Source organism: Sus scrofa, chromosome 9, assembly GCF_054392235.1.
Source record: "Sus scrofa isolate SSC_HxYL_T2T_F1_AM1 chromosome 9, Sscrofa_HxYL_maternal_Yorkshire_Landrace_v2.0, whole genome shotgun sequence".
In the NCBI taxonomy this organism is placed as follows: Eukaryota; Metazoa; Chordata; class Mammalia; order Artiodactyla; family Suidae; genus Sus; species Sus scrofa.
In genome coordinates this window covers 51,548,795-51,568,804 of record NC_139391.1, presented here as the reverse complement: position 1 = coordinate 51,568,804, position 20,010 = coordinate 51,548,795, and the positions used below count along the sequence as shown (strand labels likewise).

The 20,010-nt window shown below is 35.7% G+C and overlaps 1 pseudogene; it reads left to right on the top strand.

Annotated features, from left to right (window-relative positions):
* Window positions 1–12,180: 12,180 nt before the first annotated feature.
* LOC100514481 (olfactory receptor 8B3-like) lies at window positions 12,181–13,206 on the top strand (annotated as a pseudogene).
* Window positions 13,207–20,010: the final 6,804 nt, after the last annotated feature.

Here is a 20,010-nt window from a genome sequence, read left to right as displayed (position 1 = left end):
CTATTTGAGTTAATTTTTGTGTAAGGTGTAAGATAGTGGTCTAGTTTTATTCTTTTCATGTGGCTGGCCCATTGCCACTTAGTGAAGATATTGTCCTTTCCCCATTTTATGTTCTTTTCTCCTTTGTCATAAAGTAATGGTCTATGTATGTGTGGATTTATTTCTGGGCTTTCTATTCTGTTTCATTGATCTCTGTGTTTGTTTTTATACCAAGCTGTACTGTTTTGATACTATGGCTTTGTAATGTAGTTTGAAACCAGGGATTATGAGCCTTCTAGTTTTGTTCTTTCTCAAGAATTCTTTGGCTATTTGGGTGTGTTTTGAAATCCTTATTAAAATTCCCATGGCAGTTTTCATAGAACTAGAAGAAATAATTCTAAAATTTATATTGAAATTATTTCTTAAATTATAATTTTTAAAGAAAAAAGCTTATGGAAATAAATAAGGTGTGAAACTTATCAACAATTTTAATTCGTTGTTAAATTTTTTAGTACAAATTTGTTCATAACATTCTTTTATTTTTTTCTTTTCCTTTTTTTTCCCTTATACTTTCTTTTTAGGGCTATAGCTGCAACATATGGAAGATCCCAGGATAGGGGTCAAATTGGAGCTGCAGCTATTGCTTATACCACAGCCACAGCAATGTCAGATCCGAGCATCTGCAACCTACACCACAGCTCACAGCAATACTGGATCATTAAGCCACTGAGTGAGGCCAGGGATTGAACTCTCATCCTTATGGATACTAGTCAGGTTCTTAATCCTCTGAACCACAATTGGAATTCCCTACTTTCGTTTTAAATACGTAGGATTCTAAAGCAACAACTTCTTATATTTCTGTATTGACAATGTTTGTCTTTATGTTTCCTTGCCTAATAAATCTGGCTATATAGGTCATCACCTTCATTAATCTCAAAAATATGTTTTTAGATTAATTGATTATATATATTATTCTTTTCCCATTATTTTATTGCTTTTTGCCATTATACTTATTTTTCCTGCATATTTTTTATTTTTTGTGGTTTCATGGGATAGGTATTTGGCTCTAAATATCTCTTTTCCAATATAGGTCTTAGGTGCCTAAACCACCATGTAAACATTATAATCAACTACATTGCAAGTTTGTTTTTCTTTGTTTTTGTTTTGTTTTGTTTTGTTTTTTGCTTTTTAGGGCCACACCCACAGCATATGGAAGTTCCCAGGCCTGGGGTGGAATCAGAGCTACAGCTGCTGGCCTACGCAACAGCCACAGCAACAAGCGATCTGAGCTGCGTCTGTGACCTACACCATAGCTCATGGCAACACTGGATCCTTAACCCACTGAGTGAGGCCAGGGATTGAACCCACATCCTCATGGATCCTGGTCGGATTCACTAACTGCTGAGCCATGAAGGGAACTCCCATTGCAAGTATTTTGAAAAGTTTTGTTTTTATTTTAATTAACTTCAATATGCTTTCAGATGTTTTTTCCCCTCTTTTTTTTTCTTTTTTTCTTTTTTTAAAGAATTTAGTATTGTTTTTCCGGTAACAATTTTATTGATAGAATTCACACATTTAAATTGTGTAATTAATGGTTTTCACTTTGCTCCTAGAGCTTTATAAACTTTGCCATAGTCTACTTTAGGACTTTTTCTGTCTTCCCAGGGGAAACCCCATCCCTTTGGCCATCAGTCTCCTATTCCTCACTCCATTTGTGGCAACCAACCACCAATTTAATTTCTGTCCCTATAAATTTGAATGCTTTGGATATTTCAAATAAATGGAAGGATAGATTATGTATTTTATTTGGTGACCATCTTTTCTTGTTTGGCATAATGTTTTCAAAGTTCCTCCATGTGATAATTTTCTTTTTTTGTCTTTTTGCCTTTTCTAGGGCCGCTCCTTCGGCATGTGTAGGTTCCCAGGCTAGGGGTCTAATCAGAGCTGTAGCCACTGGCCTATGCCAGAGCCACAGCAACTTGGGATCCAAGCCGCATCTGCAGCCTACACCACAGCTCACGGCAATGCTGGATCCTTAACCCACTGAGCAAGGCCAGGAATCAAACCCGCAACCTCATGGTTCCTAGTCGGATTTGTTAACCACTGCACCACGATGGGAACTCCACTTTTTTGTTTGTTTTTTGTTTTTTGCTCCATGTGATAAATTTAAAGATACTCCATTCCTTTTCTCTTTTTATTTGCTAAGTAATATTCCATTATCTAGACATCCCACATTTGTGGTATAAATTTTATTGAATACCAATTTATCTTTTTTCTATTGTCACTTGTATTATAGGTGATATATCCAAGAAACCATTGCTCAATCTTAGGTCACAATGATTCCCTCAGATATTTTCTTCTATGAATTTTATGATACTACGTCTTACAGATAGACCTACAATTTAATTGGAGTAATTATTTCAGTGAGGTAGGGGTCCAGTTTCTTTCCTTTGAATGTGAGCATTCAATTGTCCCAGCATTATTTGTTGAAAAGACTACTTTCTCTCTGGTAAATCTATGTTGAAAATAAACTCTTTTAAAATATGAGAGTTACTTTTGGATTCTTTACACTGAAGTTTTTATGTCCGATATAAACTTCTGTCATGAAATTAAATGCAGTCAATTCACCTTGACACTCTCGTTCTTTGATTTTCTTCTACATGTAGTTTGGATGAGTTTTTTAATTACATTTCATTCATGGTTTTTTATTCCACTTGAATAACAGTTAAAAACAAAAGTGGAGTGATGTTAGTTAACTTCAAGATACTATTTTTAATAATTTTTATTACTCAGAACCATAAGATTGAAGGTGGGGAGGGGAAGAGCTTTTTAAACTTCTCTCTCCTGGAACTAAAAACTCTTTTCTTTTTAAAAATTTTTATTGAAGTATAATTGATTTATAATCTTGTGTTAATATCTGCTGTACAGCAAAGTGATTCAGTTAAACATGTATATACATTCCTTCTCACATTTTTTTCCATTATGGTTTATTACAGGATGTTTATTATTGTTCCCTGTGCTGTACAGTAGGACTTTGCTTTCTCTCCATTCTATATATAATAGTTTGCATCTGTTAATCCCAAACTCTCCATACATCCCTTCCCCATCCCTCTCCCCTTGGCAACCACAAGTCTGTTCTCTATGACTGTGAGTCTCTTTCTTTTTCATAGAAAAGTTCATTTGTGTGGTATTTTTTTTTTCCTTATTTTTTTTTTTACTAAAGTATAGTTGATTTACAGTGTTCTAGCAATAATGACCCAGTTATACATAAATATGTATGTGTGTGTGTGTATGGATTCTTTCTTTTTTTTTTCTTTTTAGGGGCCGCATCTGCAGCATATGGAGGTTCCCAGGCTAGGGGCTGAATCGGAGCTATGGCTGCTGGCCTACACTACAGCCACAGCAATGAGGGATCTGAGCCGCATCTGTGAGCTACACCACAGCTCACGGAAATGCTGGATCCTTAACCCACTGAATGAGGCCAGGCATTGAACCCGCAACCTCATAGTTCCTAGTCGGATTCGTTTCCACTGCACCACAAAGAGAACTCCAATATATATGCACTCTTTTTCTCATATTATCTTCCATCATGTTCTATCTGAAGACGTTGGATATAGTTCCCTATGCTGTACTGTAGGATCTCATAGCTTATCCATTCTAAATGTAAATTTCCATCTACCTGGTAGTTTCATACATTGCCTGCAGAGATAGTTAGTTATTACAGCCTTTTGGAAACCTATTTGTTATTAAACTGAAAGATAACATTTTAAGAAATTATTTAATTGACCAAAAATACTGGTCTGTTGGAATTCCCTGGTGGCTCAGCATATTAAGGATCTGGTGTTACCACCTCTCCAGCTCAGTTACTGCTGTGGCACAAGTTCAGTCTTTGGTCTGGGAACTTCTGTACACTGCAGATGTGCCCCTCCTCCAAAAAACAAACAAACAAACAAACAAACAAAAAACAAAAATAGAAAAGAAGTACCGATCTATGAAGTACTGCATGAATAATGATGATTATTTTAGCATTGCTTGTTTTGGTTAAAAAAACTAGGAAAATAGTGACATTTTATCAAGAGACAGTTATTGGGTAAGTTATGATATACCTACAACAGAGAATAATGAGATTTTAATGAAGTATTATAAAATGACAAAATTAGAGATCAAAAATATGTACTTTGTAATCAGTTATAAATCCCTTATAAAATTTTGGTTCTATGAGCAAGTATGAAAATGTGTGAAGGCATGTGCCAAGTTCAACTTGTGAATCATTTTGGGTTATGGATGGACGGGAGCTAAACAGGAAAAGGAGTGCCAAGAAAAATGGAAAACAAAATTATTTGCTTTAAAAGAATATTAGTTATTATTCAAGATATGATTGTGTAGGTTATCATGGGAAAATTACGTATTTTAGAAGACTCTGTGTCTTCATGTATTGCATTTTTGAGAGGTCTTTCAGATTAGTCAATAGTTATGTGTTAGTGATTGTACCTAAAATTCAGGTAAGCACTAGGAGATGGAAGAGAGAAGAGAAAAATTTTCTAACTCATTTTCCTTGAAGGAATGTGCAATCTCTAATGTGAAATTTTGAGTATGACATTTTATCCAAAACACCAGGGCAACCTGGGTTAAAGCATCCTTTTTCTTATATAAGCAATATCATATCTTTCCTAAAGGTTTCGACTTCTTGTTGTGGCTCCTTCTATATCAAGCCCCTGAATCCCTGAAGCTCAAAGTTAAATAATTTCCACGGTACTACCTGTTACTACATCAAAAACAGAGTGCTGTTTAGATTCCCTTTTGTAGTTTAAAGATCACCTCCAAGGAAGACATTAATTTAAAATCATTATCTTTATAAGATTCACCAAAAGCTAAGATTTTATAAATGCCCCAAGCCTCTTGACATTGTTACATACATGATTTGCAAATATATTCCTCCTGTGTTTGGATTATTTCATTCTCTAGAATGAAATGGCTTTAGACCACTGTGACTGTAGGTGGACACACTTGATGTGAGCTTACATTTTCATCTGCTACTTGGATAAATACCTTGGTTGGGAACAACTTACACAAACTGTCAAATTGTTTTCCATGTAAGTTGTATCATGATGCATTACCAGCAATGACGTATGAGAATTCCACTTGCTCTGCTTCCTTACCAACACTAGGTAGAGTCATTTGTGTGTGCGTGTGTGAAATTTTAGCCCTGTTAGTACCTTTGAGGTTGCATCTCATCTTAGATTTATTTTGAATTTCCATAATGAAAATTTGGAATTTGAGCCTCTTTTATTAGTGTATTTGCCATCCATCTTTTTCTTTGGTGAAATATCTTTTCATATCCTTTGATCATTTCCTTATTTAGTTGTTTACTTATTTTTGTGTTTTAAATATTCTTTAATATTCTTATTTTAGGACAGTTGAAATTATAAGAAGGTTTTTTTCCTGAAGACCTGTTGTTTCTTTTTTCCATTATTAAGTGTTATGTTCTAGAGAGTTCCCATTGTGGTATAGCAGAAATGAACCTGACTAGCATCCATAAGGATATGGGTTCAATCGGTGGCCTCGCTCAGTTGGTCAGGGATTCGGCATTGCCATGAGCCATGGTGTAGGTCACAGCTGTGGTTCAGATCCCTCATTGCTGTGGCTGTGGCTGTGGCTATGGCCAGCAGCTGTAACTCCCATTCAACCCCTAGTCCTGGAACTTCTACATGCTGTGACTGTGGCCCTAAAAAGATTTTTAAAAAGAGGATTTTGTTCTAGATGGTGTAGAGAATTTATATACTAGGAAATCTTAGAGGGAACATTTTTTTCCTATAAGTGGGCCATTGTTAGCACAGTTAATACCCCAAATAAGGTAAAGCTCGGATTACTAGACTTCTTTTTAAATAATGAATTTATTGTCCCATTGTGAAATTTGATAGTACACATTGCTAAGTTCTCCTGTCCAGAAATGCAGTTGTTCATTGCCTTTAGATCAAGGATTTATATTCTTTTGAATCTGTTTAGGAATCAAATTATGGAAAGATTTGAGGAAAGAAGAAGCCATCTCTCAATCATGGCCACTTGTTTTGAAGGATGGGGATTCATTTCTTCTACCATATCCACCTTTTTGTGTGTAGATGTTCATAAAATCCTATAGTACTTTTTACCTCTGTGGCATCAGTGTATTGTCCCCATGCTCACTGCTGATTTTGTTTACTTCAGTCTTCTCTCCTTTTTCTTATTTAGACTTGATAAGGGCATTTCAATTTTATCTTTAAAAAAGCTCACTAGTTTCATTGATTTTTACTATTATTTTCTATTCTCTATTTGATAAATTTCTACTCTAATCTTTATTATTACCTACCTTCTGTTCATTTTGGACCTCAGTTATCCTCTTTTTTCTAGTTCTTTGAGGTCTAAATGATAGGTTATTTATTTGAGTCTATGCTTTTAAAAAGTGTATGTGTTTATCATTACAGAATTTTCCCATTTTAAATTTACCCCTTTTAAAATCTTTTCCATTAAGGTTGATTTACAGTGTTCTGTCAATTTCTACTGTACAGCAAAGTGACCCAGTCATATACTCTGTCTCAGATTATCCTAGATCATGTTTGATCACAAGTGACTAAATATAGTTCCCTGTGCTATACAGTAGGATCTAGTTGCTTATCCACTCTAAAGGCAATAGTTTGCATATATTCATGCCAAACTCTCAGTCCTTCCCACTCCCTTCCCCTCCCCCTTGGCAATCAGTGTTTTTCAAAATGAGTTGTTTATTTTCTATATCATTGTGGATTTTCCTAGTTTCTTTTTTTTAATTTAATTTTTTTTTTTTTAGTTATTTCCCCAATACAATTTTTTTCTACTGTACAGCATGGTGACCCAGTTACACATACATGTACACATTCTATTTTTGCACATTATCATGCTCCATCATAAGTGACTAGACATAGTTCCCAGTGCTACACAGCAGGATCTCATTGCTAATCCATTCCAAAGGAAATCATTTGCATCCATTAACCCCAAACTCCCAATCCACCACACTCCCTCCCCCTTGGCAACCACAAGTCTATTCTCCAAGTCCATGATTTTCTTTTCTGTGGAAAGGTTCACTTGCGCCCTATGTTAGATTCCAGATATAAGTGATATCATATGGTATTTGTCTTTCTCTTTCTGACTTACTTCACTCAGTATGAGAGTCTCTATCTAGTTCCATCCATGTTGCTGCAAATGGCATTATTTTGTTCTTTTTTATGGCTAAGTAGTATCCCATTGTGTTTATATACCACATCTTCCTAATCCAATCATCTGTCGATGGACATTTGGGTTGTTTCCATGTCTTGGCTATTGAGAATAGTGCTGCAGTGCACATGCGGGTGCATGTGTCTTTTTTTCAGTAGAGTTTGTCTGGATATATGCCCAAGAGTGGGACTGTTGGGTAATATGGTAGTTCTATGTATAGATTTCTAAGGTACCTCCATACTGTTCTCCACAGTGGTTGTACCATCTTACATTCCCACCAACAGTGCAGGAGGGTTCCCTTTTCTCCACACCCCCTCCAGCATTTGTTATTTGTGCACTTATTAGTGATGGCCATTCTGATTGGTATGAGGTGGTATCTCATGGTAGTTTTGATTTGCATTTCTCTAGTAATCAGTGATGTTGAGCATCTTGTCATGTGCTTGTTGGCCATCTGTATGTCTTCCTTGGAGAAATGTCTGTTCAGGTTTTTTGCCCATTTTTCCATTGGATTTTTGGCTTTTTTGCTGTTGAGTTGTATAAGTTGCTTGTGTATTCTGGCGATTAAGCCCTTGTTAGTTGTATCATTTGAAATTATTCTCTCACATTCTGTAAGTTGTCTTTTTGTTTTCTTTTTGGTTTCCTTTGCTATGCAAAAACTTGTCAGTTTGATTAGGTTTATTTTTGCTTTTACTTCTGTTGCTTTGGGAGACTGATCTGAGAAAGCATTTGTAAGGTTTATGTCAAAGAATGTTTTGCCTGTGTTCTCTTCTAGGAATTTGATGGTGTCTTGTCTTATATTTAAGTCTATAAGCCATTTTGCATTTATTTTTGTGCATGGTGTGAGGGTGTGTTCTAGGTTCACTGATTTACATGCAGCTGTCAGGGTTTCCCAGCAATACTTACTGAAAAGACTGTCTTTTTCCCATTTTATGTTCTTGTCTCCTTTGTCAAAGATTAATTGACCATAGGTGTCTGGGTTTACTTCTGGGTTCTCTCTTCTGTTCCATTGGTCTGTCTGTCTGTTTTGGCACCAGTACCACACTGTCCTGATGACTGTGGTTTTGTAATATTGCCTGAAGTCTGGGAGAGTTAGGCCTCCTGCTTGGTTTTTGTTCCTCAGGATTGCTTTGGCAATTCTGGGTCTTTTGTGGTTCCATATAAAATGTTGGATTGTTTTTTCTAGTTGTGTGAAAAAAGTCATGGATAATTTGATAGGGATTGCATTGAATCTGTAGACTGCTTTGGGTAGTATAATCATTTTTACAATATTAATTTTTCTGGCCCAGGAGCATTGGATATTTTTCCATTTCTTTGTGTCTTCTTTGATTTCCTTGTTAATGTTTTATAGTTCTTGTCATATAAATCTTTCACCTCCTTAGTCAGGTATATTCCCAGGTATTTGATTTTTTTGGGGTGCAATTTTAAAAGGAATTGTATTTTTGTATTCCTTTTCTAATATTTCATTATTAGTATACAAAAATGCAACTGACTTCTGAATGTTAATCTTATATATCCTGCTACTTTTCTGAATTTGTTGATCAGTTCAAGTAATTTTTGGGTTATGTCCTTGGGGTTTTCTATATATAGTATCATGTCATCTGCATACAGTGACAGTTTTAACTCTTGTCTTCATATTTGCATGCCTTTTATTTCTTTTGTTTGTCTGACTGCTGTAGCTAGGACTTCCAATACTATGTTGAATAACCTGGGTATGTTATTCTTGATGGCCTTCTTTTTCTTCTTTCAACACATTGAATGTATCATCCCACTTGCTAGTGAACTACAATATTTCTGCTGAAATCCACTGAATTTTATTAAAAATCCACAAATATATATATGGGTTTTTCATTCTGAGTTGAATTTTTCTTGCTGCTTTCAAAATTCTCTTTGATTTTCATAAATTGATTATAATATGATTGGGGTAGATTTCTTTGGACTCATTTTATCATTGATCCATTTGGATTCCTCTATCTCAATGTCCATTTCCTGTACAGTTTTGGGGATTTTTAAAGCCATTTTTTGAGGTGTTTTTTGGTTTTATTTTGCTTTGTTTTGTCTTTTTTTTGGGGGGGTGGATTACCCAAAGCATATGGAAGTTCCTAGGCTAGGGGTTGATTCAGAGCTATAGTCACTGATCTATGTCATGGCCATAGCCATGCCAGATCCAAGCCACGTCTGCAACCTACACCACAGCTCATAGCAACTTTCAATCCTTAACCCACTGAGAAAGGCCAAAGATTGAACCTGCAACCGCATGGTTCCTAGTTGGACTCATTTCTGCTGCTCCATGATGGGAACTCCTAGCCACTTTTTAAAGTGAAATCTTTCTGTTCATTTTTTCACTCTGTTTTCCATCCAAATTTCCGATAATCCTTATATTGATTCATCTGGTAGAGTTCAGTAAGCCCCTTTCTTAATGATTTGCATTCTTTTTCTTTTAGTTTATCTGATGAATAAAGTCAAATGATCTTTTTTTTTCTTTATTCTTTTTTTTTCTTTTTCAGCCACACAAATGGCATATGGAAGTTATGGGTTGTGGGTCGAAGGTGAGCTGCAGCTGTCAATTATGCCATAGCTGTGGCAGTGGATCATTAACCCACTTGCCTGGGCTGATAATCAAACTGTCACTGCCTCAGAGATAGTGCCAGATTCTTTACCCATTTGCCACAGTGGGAAGTCTCCAAGTGATCTTCTTTTGAACCCCATGACCCTTTCTTTTGACTGATCCATTCTGTCATTGTAACCCTCTAGTGAGTATTTCAGTTCAGTTATTGTGTTCTTCAGCTACATCATTTCTGCTTGGTTGTCTTCAAAGTTTCTGTCTCTTGATTGAAATTCTCACTTTGTGTATTTTTCTCTTTTAACAATGAGCATGTTTATGGATTGTTCTCTGATAACAGTCAGCATGTTTATTAACTGAGTTTAATTTGAATTCTCTGTCAGGTAAATAATACATTTCCATTTCATTAGGGTTGTTTCGTGGAGATATATGTTGTTCTTTTCTGGAAAATACTTGGAAGTGTCTTCATTTTCCTTGACTCTCTATGCTTATGTCTGAACATTGGACAAAATAGCCACCTGCCCCAATATTCATGGAATGGTCTGTACTTCAGAAGACACACACCAATAAGCCTGGTCGGAGACTGAGGACCTCCCAATCCTTGTGTTTGTCAATCCATTTCCTTTGTTCTTATAGTTCCCAGGCTTCTGTTGTATGTCAGGTCCCATTTATGCCTTAAAACACACATTATTGAAACTGGTTCCTAAGGTAGCCCCTGGAAGATTTCATCACTGGATGCCACATGTACCTTTTTCCATCACTAAGGAGAAGCTGGTGGAAAGGGCTTTTCTACAGCCAGTTCTGTGCTGAGTCAAGGAGATGGGCTGTGGTAACTTTCATTCCAAACCTTGGGATCTGTTCTCTTTCACTTCATGTAGCTTCTAACTATGTCCAGGGTCCCATCAGCTTTCTGAAACAGGAATACAGAGCCAGTTTTCTGGATCCCCTAGTAGGTATTATTATAAGAGGATATCTTGAATTTCCCTAACAATTTGTGTATGTCTGGCATCATGCATGAACTGAGTGAAAGGTCCTCTTAAAAGTTTCTGAATTACTTACAAAGAGAATCTGTACATAAATTGTTTTTGAGTAAGTTGTTTTTATAGGAAAATAGAGACTAAGGATTCCTCTTCAGTCATCTAAATGAACATAAAAATGGGAGTTTATTTATTACTTTAGTTTTGACACTGCTTTGGACGATGTTCAGTCCCTACATTGAAAGAAAAACTTGAGTAGAATAACAAATCCCTAATGGACTAAAGCAGATTATGGTACAGGGAGTAAATGCAGTCCCCTCAGTTCCCTATCATATGTAGAATGTTTCCCTGGGAAAGAGACTGAGTGCATTATATGATTACATTCATATTCAATCTTCTGTGACTTACCAAGTGGCAAAACGATGATAATAAAGAATGTTTATTTTTCTCTGCTGCTTGAATGGACTGAAAGTCATAATCAGAAATTATGATCTATAGTTCTGAAAGATTTTGAAGTCATATCAGAAATTAAGTGTGGGCTGCATTCTCTTAGAAACAAAATAACACAAGCTTCAGAACCTGAAATTGCCCTCCTAAAATTACTGTGCAAAACAAATGATAAGGAAGCATCTTCCAGAATTTTCTGGAAGAAGGAGGGTGAGTTTCTGAATTCCACTTATATTCATGTCCTCCTTGTTTGAGATGGAAGTCCAAGGATCTAAGATGTGACAATTTCTTTCCCATTTTAGTATCCTGACACTCGGGTAAAACAGAACAATCCTTTCAAGGAGGGGATCTGTGCATCTTTGGAGACATTAGGGGGCTCAAAGGATGCATTATATCAGCCAGTAAGTTCCCTCTTCAAGGGTGAAAATCTCTCTCATCTACAGTTAAGGCTTTTTCCTCTGTGATGTGGAGCAGTAAGGTAACCTGTCCCAGACTCTGGCCATTTCGATTTAGTTAAGAAACAATCCTCTTAGTTCTCCCCTTAGTAGGTCTAATCTGCCTTAGAGGTCAGTTCCAAGTTGGTAGGGTCTCAGCCTACAATGTTACTGGTGAGGGGAGGGTTGAAGTGATAAAGAAATGTTGAGATGAATGAAGGATTGTTTTAATATGGCCCAAATTTCTTGTCTCTTATTTTGTGTTTTTGTTGTTGTTTTTTAACTGAGTAGTTAATTTTGGATAGGGTCGCAGTTCTCTTGCCCCTGTTACCTAAGTTTTGATTCTCTTTTCTGCTTAGCTTACAAAGACCCTAATAAGCAAAGTCCATGTTGCTAAGTTTCATGAAAATGGTAACTCAATTCCATGAGTCTAGGCAGGTCTACTCTCAGTTATTCCCAGCCCAAGCACCACTCTTTTGTGAGGAGATACTATGTGAAAATTGTATTGATTTTTACATGTAGTTTTTTCTCCTGTGCGCACAGATCCTCTTAAAGAAGAATGGCTCCTGGAAATGGCTCTTTTGTGACTGAATTCATTCTGTTGGGATTAACAGACCAACCAGATCTCCAACTCCCCCTGTTTTTCCTGTTTCTAGCAATGTATATGGTCACTGTGATAGGAAATTTGACATTGATAATCTTAATTGGGCTGAATTCGCACCTACACAACCCCGTGTACTTTTTCCTCCTCAACCTGTCTTTCATAGACCTCTGTTATTCTTCTGTGTTTATACCCAAAATGCTGATTAACTTCATATCAAAGAAGAATATTATTTCTTACATTGGGTGCATGACCCAACTTTACTTTTTCAGTTTTTTCATTATTTCTGAATGCTACGTGCTGACATCCATGGCGTATGATCGCTATGTGGCCATCTGTAACCCACTGTTATATAACATTGCCATGTCCCCTAAAGTGTGTTCCAGCCTTATGCTTGCTTCCTACTTGATGGCATTTTCTGGTGCCACTGCTCACACTGGATGCATGCTGAGACTGACCTTCTGTGATGCAAATACCATCAACCATTACCTCTGTGACATCCATCCTCTTCTCCATCTCTCCTGCATAAGTATTACATCAGTGAGATGGTGGTTTTCATTGTGGTGGGCATCAGCATCATTGTGCCCAGTCTCACCATCTCTTTCTCTTATGGTCTCATTCTCTCCAGCATCCTTCATATCACCTCCAGGGAAGGCAGGTCTAAAACCATAAGCACCTGCATTTCCCAATAATTGCTGTGTCTCTGTTTTTTGAATCAGGTGTATTTGTGTATCTCATACCATCTTCTGCTGGGTCTATGGATGAGGGAAAAATCTCTTCTGTCTTTTACCACAATATAGTTCCCTTGCTCAACCCCTTAATTTATAGCTTGAGGAACAAAGATGTTAAACTTGCTATGAGAGAAACCCTGAGTTGGAGACAGATTTGATTTGAAACATTATATCTGTGTGCATGAATTACACGACAGTGAGATTCTGTGTGTTTAATTTTAGTGACACCTTTATGTATTTTTCCTAATATGTTTTTTTTTCCATAGTAACATATAGAAATTTGAGCCTTTCTGAATAATTTATTTTTATCTTTAGATCTAATTATTCTTTTTTCCGCACTATTTTCATGATATTATTTCTACATTTTTTCTGTTTGGTAATAACATTAAATAGTATAATTTTGTCTTATAATTTTGAAATTATTTTTTCCTCTGGGAAAAGATAAATAGTCTCCAAATAATGGAATAACACTAGAGTGACTACACATCAGTATGAGTGTTTTTAATCTGTGACCTGCTATAAGAGGGTTGAAAAAGATACTCTTTCTGCTCATCTTTTCATATTCCAATTGGCAAGAATATATCTTCTGTCAATACTAGAGATTGAAGTTTCAAGAAGACCATCATATAATGGTTAGTAAGACCGTTCTGCATCTGATGTATGATAGTTAATAAGACCATTTTGCATCTGTAAACATTTAGCTCAAGCTTCTTTTGGCAAAGAGTTTAATTTTTACATTTGTAAGACAAACTGACACATAGCAAACCATCATTGCCTTTGGAATGGATAGGCAATGAGATCCTGCTGTATAGCACTGGAAACTATGTCTAGTCACTTATGATGGAGCATGATAATGTGAAAAAAAAAGAATGTATACTTGTATGTGTAACTGGGTCACCATGCTGTACAGTAGAAAATTGACAGAACATTGTAAACCAGCTATAATGAAAAAAAATCAAAGTATATATATATATATATATGCCATATAAAAATATGTATATGCCATATAAATACATATAAATACATATATATATATATATATGCCACAGAAGGGAAATTGAAGCCAAGAGAGGTTAATGATTTACATAAAATCACACAGTTTTTAAAGAAAAATTATAGATTACATTCTTAGCCTTCTAATTTCAAGTCTATCATTCTTCAATATACTTTGTACAAGCTTGATTTTATTATTCTGATTTAGTAAGCATGGAATATGAGAAAACCTTCCTGATTGAAAGTTAACTTTTTTTTGTTCAATATTAATTAGTCTCAGACTGAGTATTATTTTTAGCAAAACAGTTTATTTTTTATTTTCTCTCAGAAAGAGAAGATCTTTTGAGCTTGTATATTGTAGAGACGATGGCTCAAATAGAGAAATTACTATTTCTGCAAAATTAAAAAGCTGAATTTTGAATGTGTTTGTACTTCAGAGAATAGGGCATGAGAGATAAAGATGCTCGGAAACCTGTTTTTATGTCAGGACTGAAGGAGGCGTATGGCCAATGAATTAGATATCCCTGTGTGGGGAGTGGTCATGGGACTTGTGAACCATGTTTTATTATGAAATCATTTCCTGTATTACAGAGTACTGTAAATATGTTTCATTGCTCATAAATCTTTGATAAAAATACTTGTATAATGACCACACAGAACAGTCATCATCAAAAGTCTACAAACAATAAATACTAGAGAGGGTGTGGAGAAAAGGGAACACTCCTGCACTGTTGATAGGAATGTAAATTGGTACAACCACTATAGTGGACAGTATGGAGGTTCCTAAAAAAGTAAATATGGAAATACCATATGATCCAGCAATTCCACTCCTGGGCATCTATCTGGAGAAAACCATAATTTGAAAAGATATAGTAACCCCACTTTTCATGCAGATTATTTACAGTAGCCAAGATTTACAAGCAACCTAAATTTCCAGTGATAGAAGAATGGATAAAGAAGATATGATGTATATAAACAATGGAATATTATTCTGTCATAAGAAATAATGAGATAATTCCATTTGCAGAAAGATGCATGGACCTAGAGATTATCACAACAAGTGACGTAAATGAGAGAAAGATAAACATCATATGATATCACGTTTAGACAAAATATAATTTAAAATGATACAAAAAATACTTACAAAACTGAAATAGACTCTCAGATTTTAAAATCAAATTTATGGTTACCAGAGGGGAAGTGTGGAGTGGGGAGGGCTAAATTAGGAGATTGGGGTTAACATATACACACTACTAAATATAAAATAGATAACTAACAAAGAGCTACTATCTAGCATGGTGAAATTGACTTATTCTATAATAGCATGTGGGAAAAACCTGAAAAAGAATGGATAAATGTATATGTGTAACTGATTCACTTTATTGTACACCAAAAACTGTCACAACATTGTAAGTCTACTATATTCCAATAAAGTTTTTTGAAAAATTGATCATTGCTATCTTTGACTTATTTGAAAAATAGTAAGTTAAATACAGTTTATAATAAGTAAAGGTAGTAATATTTTAAAATAGGCAGTGTTGGGAGTTTATGCTATGGTGAGGTAGATTAAGAATCTGACTCCAACAGCTTGGGCCACTGCAGAGGTGCGGTTTGATCCCTGGTCTGGCTCAGAGGGTTAAAGAATTTAGCATTGCTGCAGTGGCATGGGTTGTGGCTGTAGTTTAGATTCAACCCCTGGCCCATGGGTGCAGCCATAAAAATAAAATAAAATAGGCAAACTTTCTGATTGTTAAAACACCTTAATTACTATTTAGTTAGCAATAGAACTATGTGGGGTTTTTTTGTTCTTGGTGTTTTGTTTTGTTTTGTTACATAGAAGAGGAAACAAGTTAGTGTATTTTACATGTACAGCATAGTTGTTCTTAGTAGTTTTTGCTTTTTTGAGTTGCATCAATGGCATTGACAGATTTTGAGGGAAACCATGGTCCTACTGAAGGTATCACAGCTGGGTATCAACTTGGTAAGCCCTGGGTTTCTTAAGTGCTCATGAGCTTGGACAGAGCTTTATCTAAGTTGTTGTGAAAGCTTCAAGTCTGCAGACTTAACAGAAAATGATCCTCTTACTTGAGTACCAACAATGAGACTAAGTGCTTGTTCTTTGAAAATATAAATTAAATCAATAACCTTTTAGCCAGACTCATCAAGACAAAGGAGAGACGGCCCAAGAAATGAGATAAAAGTGAAAAGGGAAACATTACAATTGGCACCACAGTAATAAAAAGGATCCTAATAAGAGCCGACTATGAGCAGTTGTACAACAGTAAGAATGAAAACCTGGAAGACATGGACAAATACATAGAGATGTACAGTCTCCCAAGACTGAACTAGGAAGAAATAGGGTAAACCCCAGATTACTACTCTTCTTTTCAAATAACACAAGCAATGTTACCTTGTAGGATTTGCTGGAACATGGTGCTGAGTCCTATTTCTGTTGCTTTGACCTGTTCAGAAATGTCCAGGTGTGGTACTGCTTGATGAAATGAAAGGCCACTTAAACAAGGCCACCTGGTTCTGATCAGGGCATGAAAACTGAGCACTGACCACATCAATCATGGCTTGGCAGGTCCTCTTTCCGCTTCTTTGTCTTTATTTAGGGTCTCAGAAGCACAGTTAGGTTAGTCAGCCTTTAATATATCATAATCTCCACTGGAAACTTCATTGTGTATAATCAGACTTTCTTTGAGATGGAGAGCCTGGCCTGGTATAAGGATACTCCTGAAGAGCATCTAGTGTCTGCCTTTTTAAAAATATATATATAATGATTTTTTTTTCATTATAGCTGGTTTACAGTGTTCTGTCAGTTTTCTACTGTACAAGCATGGTGACCCATGGTGAATCTATAAATGTATAGACTCTTTTTTCTTACATTATTATGCTCCATCATAAGTGACAAGATACAGTTCCCAGTGCTACACAGCAGGATCTCATTGCTTACCCATTCCATCTGCTTTTTAATGTCATAAGCATCTGTTAATTTTTTCTATGGGTGATTTCTAACCTCAATTCATATAATTAGAAATTTTATCTTTTCTGTGGATTCTTTTTTAAAATGCTACATTATGCATATAACTTTTCTTACCTAATTTAGTTAGAGTAGTAGTTTCAAATATTATACAATATGTGGGGAAGATTCTAAACAAGGTAAAAAGAACTTTTAAAGGAACCTAAAATTAAACTTTCAAACGGCATAATCTTAATTTTGATTACTCAGAGATTTTGTGCCTAGCAGTCTATTCCATCTGTCCCTTTTAGGAATTGCATGTCCCCCACCCTAAATCCCAGAATTTAGTTGTGGTAGCACACATTATTGTTTTGGTAGAGGCACTTCTTTTTTGGAGCTGTTTGAAGACTTTTTTTTTTTTTTTTGGAGAGTCTGATGATACTAATAAGAGAAACCCCCTTTATTATAGAATGATATTCTTCGTCCTACTTGCACTAAGTATAAATAGTGTGTGTAAATATAGACTCATACAGGACTGTTTTTCACACCTAAACACAATGGGCGGTCTCTGAAAAGTAAACATTCCCCAACTTCCTTTTTTGAGAAAGTTAAAGATTTGTATTATAACAAATTATGCAAAATATGGCAATTAATCAAAATGGTACTTGCGTAGATTCTCATCAAAGATAACTCTGACTCAGTATCTACTTTAATTTTAACCAAAACTGAATCATAATTTTTAGAATTAAACTTTAATTACAGAATTTTAATTTTCAAGTGGCTAATGGAGAAGCACTGAAAGTTCTTGAACTAGGGAGGGACAGAGTTGTACTTTCAGACCTTATTCTAGCGGCAGTGTTCATGGCTCAATAAAAGGAATTATGTGAGAAAATACTAGAATAATAGTTTGGAGCCGCTAGAGTTCAGCACTACATTTCAGTTTAAACATAAAAATCCAGAAGTTGTGTGGGATATGAATGGAGGTCATTGTGGTTGTAGGTGCTATGTTTTCACATAAGAGAAATGTTGAATATAGTCTAGAAGCTCTCAGCCAAAAACAACATGACTTTCAGTAATATTTTTGACATCCTTCTCTGTATTATGCACTGTCCTTAGATCAAAGAAAAAATGGTAAACACATGGGAAAAATTTTTGTTTTATGAATTTACAGTTAATAGAGGAACACAGGGATTTAGGGCAATGAGAACATGAATAATGATAGCCTGTGTTTATTGACTCTTTACCATTATGCCAGGCACTCTTCTAATTATGTAGGGTTTTTTTTTTCTTTTTTGTTTAATAAACATAAGAGCCCAATGAAAGAGATGTTGTTACTACCATCCCTATTTTACAAACATGGATGGAGAGATTAAATAACTTGCCCAGAAGGTTTTAATTGTAAGAGTGGAAGAAGAAAGCTAAGACTGACCACACTCTTTCTAGCTCCATGGCCTCTGTTCTTTTCTATGATGAGAAGAAATTGATAACCTCAGTTACTGAAATGTTACATTAAATGACCCAGCAGGAGAGTCAGGAGGAAATTTCCAGTAAGTGTTTAAAGTATAAACTATAGAAGGGATATATAGCATTGGAAATTATTTCAGAGGTATCCCATAGAAGGAACAACTGAAATCAGTTACTGCAACATTTGGAGAATTTCAGATGAATAAAGAAGCCTAGAAGTAGGACCCTTGCAAAAAATATGTCCAGTGAGGAAATGGGAATAAAGAGGGAATGAAACAGTTATTAGCTTTACCTTCAGGGGTGAAGATAATGAGGAGATTAGAATGTACTTTGGATCTACACTGAAAGATGTATAATCCCTAGAGTAAAGTGAAAATGAGTAAAATAGTAAGCAACTGAAGACATTTCACAACCCAGGATATATAAACTCCTTATTCCCTGTGATACATATAATCTCCTCCCAGGGGAAAGACTGAGCAAGCTTCTACCCTATTTTTATCTGAGTGCATTACATCATTACACACACTTTAAATCTTGTGTCTAATCAAGTAGCAGGAGTGATAACAAAAAAACCCGTATTTTTCTTTGTCGCTTAAAAGGACTGAAGAAAATTTTTAGAAATTATTATGGTTCAGAAAGATTTCCAGGGCATATATGAATTTAACTTTGGAACATTTGCCCTTAGAATTGAAGGAATTGTGCCTCCAGAACCTGAAATTGTCTTTCTAGGAACAAGGAGAAAAGACCAAGGATAAGGAAGCCAGCCCTGAGTTTGTCTGAGATAAGGAGGGTGAGTTTCTTTTTTTTTTTTTTTTACATTTAATTTATTTTATTAAAATAGCATAATTGAAGAATCATCAGATAACTGTATTTTGCAGGTGCAATAAAAACAAAATTAAAACCCAAATAAGGAGAGTGAGTTTCTGAATTCAGTTTACTGTATTCCTTGTGTTGAGATGAAAGTCCAGCGACTTCATAAACACCGATTCTTTCCTATTTTGTACAGTTCAGAGACTCATGAAGCTGATGGAAGAAGCTACTTGAGGAGGGATCAGAGATTGTTCAGAGATATTAGGAGGGGGTCAAACAATATATTAGTCAGCATGTATCCTTTGCATACATGAAACTCTCTCTTTTACACATGTGGCTTTTGCTCTGTGACAGAGGGAGTTAACCTTTCATAATCCTGGTGCCCCCATCTTGGATTAGATAGTATTCTTGGTTCCTAGCACACCAAGTCTAATCTGCATTAGAGTTTAGGACCAGCTTGCTAGAGTCTCTGCCTCCAGTTTTACTGGTGAGGGAAGAATTCAGGTGAATGAATAAATGTTAAGAGTAGAATTTTTTCCTAATTAGCCATCCATATTCTTGGTTTTTCCAGCAGATATGTTTGCATATGGAAGCAATAGCCTTACCTCTGTAGGCTAGGTTTGTAATGTTTTACTGTATTTAGTTATAAGAGGCTCTAAAAAAGGGACAGTCCATGTCACTGTATCATGATAATGGTAAAGGTAGATGCTATAGGTCCAGGTTGAGCTAGTCTCAGGTATTCCATGTGCATACTTCTCTTGAAGATGAGATTCCATGAGAAGAGCTGAGTTGATCTCTAATGTATCCTTTTTCTTCTGTGTCCACAGA